At 48.9% G+C, this 8220-nt stretch overlaps 1 long non-coding RNA gene across 1 annotated transcript; it reads left to right on the forward strand.

The window, feature by feature from the left end:
* The first annotated feature begins 287 nt into the window (after positions 1 to 287).
* On the forward strand, positions 288 to 6887 carry LOC109900494 (uncharacterized). The gene is made up of 3 exons (XR_004211823.1): positions 288 to 436; positions 650 to 804; positions 6367 to 6887. It is a non-coding gene; the product is annotated as an uncharacterized LOC109900494 (long non-coding RNA).
* The last annotated feature ends 1333 nt before the right edge of the window (positions 6888 to 8220 follow it).

Consider the following 8220-nt stretch of genomic DNA (forward strand, 5'->3'; position numbering starts at 1 on the left):
TTTCTCTCTCTTTATCCACACCTCTCCCTCTCTACCTCCCCCTCCCGCTCTCTCTCGCTACCTCTCTCTGATCCACTGTATATTTGAATCTCTCTGCAGCAGGTACACACCAGAAAATACACACTCTTTAATCCACGTTTACCTCGTTTCTGTTTTTTCTTTCTATCAGACACACAGAACCATACAGTCTTGGCAAAATTACAACATAAAAATGGCATGTGTTTTGTTTTTTAACCAAAACTATTTAACATTAGAGTGAACCGTGGATATTTCCTCCAGATATGACTTTCTATCTTTCTGTTGTCATTCAGATAAACAGCTTGACGGCAGCCTGTACCAGCTCTGACATGTTTTTTACGTTCTTTTCTAGACCCTCTTCTCATTCTAAGACGCTCTTTGATATAATGCTCTTATGGGGGATTCTCTCCCAGACCAGGTAAAACATAAAAGAGTTCACTTTTATACAAACAGTTCTGATTTACATTGGGGGTGTTTTGCGTTTGTTTGTTGGCTTTCAGTTTTTAGTGGTTTCCTCATTACTTCTGGGAAAGGAAGGTGTGTTTGACTTGTTTTTGGTTTTGTTTGATATGATATTATAAAATACTCCCAGTGGGTTGGTTGATTGTATATCGCCATTTCATTTTCATAGGCGCCACCACCACCAACTCCCAACAGAAGTCTCAACAGAGAAGACGAACATAGCCTCAAAACGACTAACGTACGAGCAAATGGCCTCTCGCACGACTCCCTCGGAAACCAGAGTGATCGGGAAACTAAAGTAGAACAACGGCTCTATTCCGTAAGGTACCCCCAATGCGACATCACAAACCGTGACAGGAAGAGCTACGTTTGTTTGTACACAATGTTCGACAAGTCTACTAAGCTGTAACAACAACGTTGCACTACCTGATCCCTTTTTTAATCGTCCCACGCTAACGTTATTGAGAGCTAACCTACCTACTGCTAGTTTTTCTGGCAAAGTAATTACTAAGCCCGGTCTCCCGTGCCCATTTGGGTGGGATGTGGGAATACTGGTGCAGATCATTTGTGAGAAATCACCCCCCCCCCCCTCGCTCCCCTGCCAGCTAAGTGTGCCACGCTTACAGCTACAGTAGCAGCTGCAGTAAGAAGGGACCCAGCCTGCAGCAACACTAAAATGTGCATCAGAGAAAAACAGTTGTTTACTTTGTTTGAGCCGCAGTATCTCACCCCGGGGAGACTGTGCGCTTGAAGTTTCGCATCTTTCGTTTTCTCGACTCGCGACAAAGACACGGATGAATAACAATGTCGTTCTACCCCTCCCAGCTTCTTTCTCTTTCTCCTTCTCCCTCTTCCTCATTCCCTAAATCTTTTTCTTCTCCTCCTCTCCTGCATCTGTGTGTCTGGTGTCTCCAACTGTCACCTCAATTAAAGAGAGATGAGCTGCTGCTTCTGTTGGTAGACTTTTTAAAAAGGAGTGAAAAAACATAATGTGGTTTGTGTGTCACCATCAATTTACTGCATGCTGAAACTTTAACGGACCCAATGAATAATTCGAGAGGAGAGGAGAGAGGGACGGTGTACGGGGGTAAAAGAAGAGTGATGGAGAGATTGGAGGTAGAGGAGGGGAGGAGGGCAAGGAATGTGGGGAGAGAGAGAGTGAAGGAGGGCGGGGGGGAGAGAAAGGGATGATGGAGAGAGAGAGAGAGAGACTGGAGGAGTGCATTGTGTAACTCAGTTAAAGTGAAGCGACAGGCAGTGCTCCTAAGTGACCTGGGTTGGCTCTGTGAGGAGAAGTGTCGCCTTTTGTTTATCCTCTAGTGTAGGCCACTAGAGACAAGCTAATGTGGAGGAACTGAGAGGTACAAACCCCGTGCCAGGCCTCTGCACACTACCTTAACGAAGAGCATTAACTTTCCTTCCCCTAAACTGTCCTGTCAACCTTTGGTAACATGTCTACTTCACTCTGATACCTAATCACTGTATTGTTCACTAAAACAAATATGTTTATAGGTTGAAACATCTTGGTGTTCCAGATGCTTTGTAACTTACCCTGCGCCCAGTGACCTATACCACCTGATAAACCAAGACAAACCTCTAATGCAGGGGTGTCAAATATCCAGGCCGCAAGGGGTTCCAATGTGGCCTCCAGGTGGCCTGAGTAAAAAGAAAATAGATATGTTATTTTGGGGGGTGGTGAACTCAATATACTTTAAAATGACTCAAATCTAATCAAAACTGTGTGGAAGTAATGGCCATACATGTATGTGTCCAGATCACTAATAATGACTGAAATGAAAGCTAGACAGTCAGGTAACAAAGGAAATTCCCCAAACTATGGATAGAGGACCATTCTTTGCTGATTTTATGGTGAGAAAATACAGCCAGCTTTCAACGCGGCACTCCAGACCTCTTTGGAGACCGAATGCGGTCTTTGACACTCCTGCTCTAATGCATTGCAGAAGGTCCATCTGCAGACACATTCGATGATAGAAGAAGAACCCCCCCATTCCACTGGATGATGAAAAAGTGATGTGTATGAAGGTGGGATCTCGGTGATGTGTACCAACCACACACCCCCTCAGTCTACTCTAGGGGGATTGTAGTACTGTGATGCCTCTAGATAAGAGCAACAAATGATTTATTGATTAGTGCAAATGCAAGTGTCGCTCCTGTCATTCCTGCTCAGGCTGAGTTTTAAGTGTCCAAGTCCTCCTTTCTAATCCAGTTGATTATTCTGTCTTAATTATCCTGGTCTATAGGGAAACAGGGAGCTTGGAGTGTTATAGCCTGGTCCCAGATCTGTTTTTACCCAGGCTAGGAGTGTGCTAGGTGATAGAGGATTCTGTAAGATAAAGCCTCAGGACTGTGGTTGGGTCTGGTTTGATGTTCTACACCCTTAGAAAAAAGGGTTCCAAAAGGGTTCTGTGGCTGTCCCCATAGGAGAACCCTTTTTGGTTCCAGGTAGAACTCATCAAATCAAATGTATTTATACAGCCCTTCGTACATCAGCTGATATCTCAAAGTGCTGTACAGAAACCCAGCCTAAAACCCCAAACAGCAAGCAATGCAGGTGTAGAAGCACGGTGGCTAGGTAAAACTCCCTAGAAAGGCCAAAACCTAGGAAGAAACCTAAACTCATTTGGGTTCCATCTAGAACCTTGTGTGAAAGGGGTTCTACTTGGAACTGAAAGAGTTCTAGCTGGAACCAAAAGGGGTTCTTTAAAGGGTTCTCCTATGAGGACAGCCAAATAACCATTTTAGGTTCCAGATAGCACCTTATTTTCTGAGTGTAGCCACTTCGTTTCATTTAAAAACTCAAGTCTTCGAGGTCAAGCATAACATAAATCTTTCTTAGGAAACCGGTTATTGTAATCCTCTTTCTCTGGTTCTGCTTCTCTGACGTGTGATAGGGTCTCCGGTAAAGAGGCCCCTTGCACCTGTGATCAGAAGCAGATGTGTGTGCTGTGCATAGCTTCCTAGCTCACCTTCCACTACACACCTCAGTGGAACCGCGAGAGCCATTTCAACTAAGCATAATTCTGTGGCCACAGAGCACAGTATCACTCTGACTTAGAAGGTATTTATATGACCTAAAGTGATGAGAGAGAAAGTTAAACATCTGTGTTTTAACCCCAAACCCCAAACTTCTGGATTTGACTCAATATTTTAACAGTGTTTTGGGTTGAGATAAAATACTGCTAATGTGTCAGAATAAAGACAACTTGTTTACTTCTTCTTTCACACTTTGTCTCCATTTCCCTCCAGTGATGATGAGGAGGGGATGAAGAGAGGGAGAGAAATAAAAGGAGAAAAATGGAACATTTTTACCGCGACACGGCAAGAGACAAACAGGGCCGGGAGATCAAAGCAGTACAAAATGTTGTGGCGTGTCGCGTCGTCGCGGTTACGTACTGGGGACGGGTCCATCTCACCTCGCTGTCACTTCCTGCTCTTTCATCGCCGCGGTAACCCCACTCGAACAGGAAATAAATAAGTCATATTTAATATCTATCAGCCCATGTGAATGAGGACAGGAGGGAGAGCCCTGGAACGGAGGAGAGACCGAGAGTCTTGAGCACCACCAGATTAAGCAAAGTGTTGAGTAGAGGGATTATTTTTGCTTCACTTGAGAAAGGTCTTATTTTTCAAAGTGGCACTAAAAGCATGAGAGACTTATGTCACTCCCCGCTATAAGAGACAAGGAATGGAGACAGGGGGGGGGGGGTAATTATAGGATCTTACTGGAGATGAATGAGTGGTAGAGTAGAGAATGAGAGAAAAAAACCTGTGTCCTCCTCTTTTCTCCAGTTCCTGACATTTCAGCCTGTTCGGTTCCGGCTCATTTCCTACAGTAAGGCAGTGGTGCTGCTATGCTATATTTATAGCACAGAGCCCACAGCCAAAGCTAATGTTGTGAGAATCCACTAGTGCCATCCATATTGTTTTACCTCCCCAGCCTGTGATGGAAAAGAAACAAAGTCAGTGACTGCTGCTGCCTGATACAGAGCTACAGGATAACGTTGTTTCTTGGAAGCCGTCGTTTGAATTTGAAAGCGCTCCTCTCCTGCCCGGAGAGTGAGAGCGAGGGAAGGGGTGAGGGACCCTGTCACTTTGGGTCGGTTAATGTTTGACGAACGCATCATGGCGTCACGCTTGACAAGGGGAATGTGGCCGCGGCCTGTACATTAGAGGAGCTAGTCACAGCCAGCAGCTGGGGACAGGTAGTAATGTAATCCCAGAGAGGAGGACTCTCTTTCTTTCTCTCTCTCCTGTCTCTCCCTCTCTTTCTCCCTCTTTCTCCCTCTCTCTTTCTCTCTCTCTCTTTCTCTCTCTCCCTCCTCATCTGCTTACAACTATGTACTTGTCTACAGAAACAAAGAGACCCCCCCCAGCCCCCATCCCTCCTCCACCCCTCTCCCCCAGCCCCCCATCCCTCCTCCACCCCTCTCCCCCAGCCCCCCATCCCTCCTCCACCCCTCTCCCCCATCCCGCCATCCCTCCTCCACCCCTCTCCCCCATCCCGCCATCCCTCCTCCACCCCTCTCCCCCAGCCCTCTATCCCTCCTCCACCCCTCTCCCCATCCCGCCATCCCTCCTCCACCCCTCTCCCCAGCCCTCTATCCCTCCTCCACCCCTCTCCCCCAGCCCTCTATCCCTCCTCCACCCCTCTCCCCCAGCCCTCTATCCCTCCTCCACCCCTCTCCCCCAGCCCTCTATCCCTCCTCCACCCCTCTCCCCCAGCCCTCTATCCCTCCTCCACCCCTCTCCCCCAGCCCTCTATCTCTCCTCCACCCCTCTCCCCCATCCCGCCATCCCTCCTCCACCCCTCTCCCCCATCCCTCCATCCCTCCTCCACCCCTCTCCCCCAGCCCTCTATCCCTCCTCCACCCCTCTCCCCCATCCCGCCATCCCTCCTCCACCCCTCTCCCCCAGCCCTCTATCCCTCCTCCACCCCTCTCCCCCAGCCCTCCATCCCTCCTCCACCCCTCTCCCCCAGCCCTCTATCCCTCCTCCACCCCTCTCCCCCAGCCCTCTATCTCTCCTCCACCCCTCTCCCCCATCCCGCCATCCCTCCTCCACCCCTCTCCCCCATCCCTCCATCCCTCCTCCACCCCTCTCCCCCAGCCCTCTATCCCTCCTCCACCCCTCTCCCCCATCCCGCCATCCCTCCTCCACCCCTCTCCCCCAGCCCTCTATCCCTCCTCCACCCCTCTCCCCCAGCCCTCTATCCCTCCTCCACCCCTCTCCCCCAGCCCTCTATCCCTCCTCCACCCCTCTCCCCCAGCCCTCTATCCCTCCTCCACCCCTCTCCCCCAGCCCTCTATCCCTCCTCCACCCCTCTCCCCCAGCCCTCTATCCCTCCTCCACCCCTCTCCCCCAGCCCTCTATCCCTTCTCCACCCCTCTCCCCCAGCCCTCTATCCCTCCTCCACCCCTCTCCCCCAGCCCTCCATCCCTCCTCCACCCCTCTCCCCCAGCCCTCTATCCCTTCTCCACCCCTCTCCCCCATCCCTCTATCCCTCCTCCACCCCTCTCCCCCAGCCCTCTATCCCTCCTCCACCCCTCTCCCCCAGCCCTCTATCTCTCCTCCACCCCTCTCCCCCATCCCTCTATCCCTCCTCCACCCCTCTCCCCCAGCCCTCCATCCCTCCTCCACCCCTCTCCCCCAGCCCTCTATCCCTCCTCCACCCCTCTCCCCCATCCCTCTATCCCTTCTCCACCCCTCTTCCCCAGCCCTCTATCCCTCAACAGAAATGACTTTAGTCAGAGGAAAGAATCCATTTACAATGTGTGCTTTATAACATCTCCTTGACAATGCAGCCAGTGGATTAGAGACATTTTATGATTAATCTTTCATAACCATCTACTTCTCCTTCTGCCACAGTGACAACTAAAGCTCAGAGTCCTGCCCGGCGAAACGAACGGCATGCACCAAGTGTCTGTTCGGATTCATCACACACACAGACAGACAGAGGGAGAGAAAGAGAGAGGGAGCGGGTCCTTCATGAAAATAAAAGAAGAGGGAGAAGAGGGAAGAAGAGTGACACAAGATCGTCGGAGTGGTGCATTAAAATTTATCTGCAAGTCAGCGGCTGCCATGATAGCTGGAATAAACTTCTCTTTGAAAGGCTCTTTCTCTCTCTCTCTCTCTCTCTCTCTCTCGTCACTTCACTTGTCCTCAGCCATTCTCTGCTTCCCTCAGAACCAAGACAACTACCCTCTCTGTCCTCATCAATTCTTCACCGCTATTTTGATGTTTATTTCCATAATTTGCATAACCTCTCTCTCATCTGTTCTTTTTTTCACCCCTCTTTAGTTCGCACGGAGCTGCCGTTCCTCTTTCCTTAACTTTAAAACGCTACTTTAAAATGAATGCAAAGGAAATATATAAATATCTAAAGTTGGCATGATGTTGTTGTACATTATTCCCTTTGAAAAGTGATTTTGTTCTCACTTTAAGGGCACTCAGACAGATCAGAACAGGCTAACACACACAATCATCTCTGTCTTCTCAGGCCTCGCCATCGCTCCTGTCGTTCTGTCTGTCTGTCTGTCTGTCTGTCTGTCTGTCTGTCTGTCTGTCTGTCTGTCTGTCTGTCTGTCTGTCTGTCTGTCTGTCTGTCTGTCTGTCTGTCTGTCTGTCTGTCTGTCTGTCTGTCTGTCTGTCTGTCTGTCTGTCTGTCTGTCTGTCTGTCTGTCTGTCTGTCTGTCTGTCTGTCTGTCTGTCTGCCTGCCTGCCTGCCTGCCTGCCTGCCTGCCTGCCTGCCTGCCTGTCTGTCTGTCTGTCTGTCTGTCTGTCTGTCTGTCTGTCTGTCTGTCTGTCTGTCTGTCTGTCTGTCTGTCTGTATGTATGTCTGTCTGTCTACACATGTGGAACACCAACCTTCTGGGAATGAGAGGAATGACGTTCCCTTCTCTGTGTTTCTCTAACATGTTTCTCTAACATGTTTCTCTAACGTGTTTCTCTAACATGTTTCCATGTCACTGTGGCGCCACCGTTATATCTTGTATTCAGGGGGTTCAGTCCTGCTCTCATCCACACTACTCACTAATCAAGAGAATCTGTTGAAAGGAACGTTGTACTACACCAATACAAATGAAAGTGTTATTGAAAGGGGATGTTTCTCCGTGTGGAAACAAGCTGAACAGGTAAAGCCACGGGGACAACTAAAAGCCACGGGGACAACTAAAAGCCACGGGGACAACTAAAAGCCACGGGGACAACTAAAAGCCACGGGGACAACTAAAAGCTTTTATTTAGATCGGTGATGAAGCCCTCATATAAAAAAGAATATAGGTTCTGACTCAGAAAGCACGTAAGACAAATGTGCCTTGAATTGTACGTTTCTCAAACTATCTGATCACTGAGAGGTACCGATGCCCCTCAGTAAAAACACGCTGAATAAACCATTTCTAAGCCTGTACGTGTCTTTCTCCAGTTCTGAAGTGTTGGCAACACGGATGGGTTTTTCTCTTAGTCGTTTCATTCCTTTTTCTCTACTTCAAAACTCACACGTCTCTCCCATTGTCCGTTTGACAGAGGAGAAGAGAGACGGAGAGAATCCAGAAGAGAGAGAGAAAGAGTGCTGGCAAATGCCGCACAAAAAAAAAAATATTAAAAATGTATCCCGTTCCATTTCAATTCGAGGTACGCATCCCTCTCCACAAGCAGGGGCTGTCTCTTTAAATCAGAGGAACTGTCACTTCCCCAGCTGTCTGTTTACAAGATAGGAGGCTG

Source organism: Oncorhynchus kisutch, linkage group LG12, assembly GCF_002021735.2.
Source record: "Oncorhynchus kisutch isolate 150728-3 linkage group LG12, Okis_V2, whole genome shotgun sequence".
Lineage (NCBI taxonomy): Eukaryota > Metazoa > Chordata > Actinopteri > Salmoniformes > Salmonidae > Oncorhynchus > Oncorhynchus kisutch.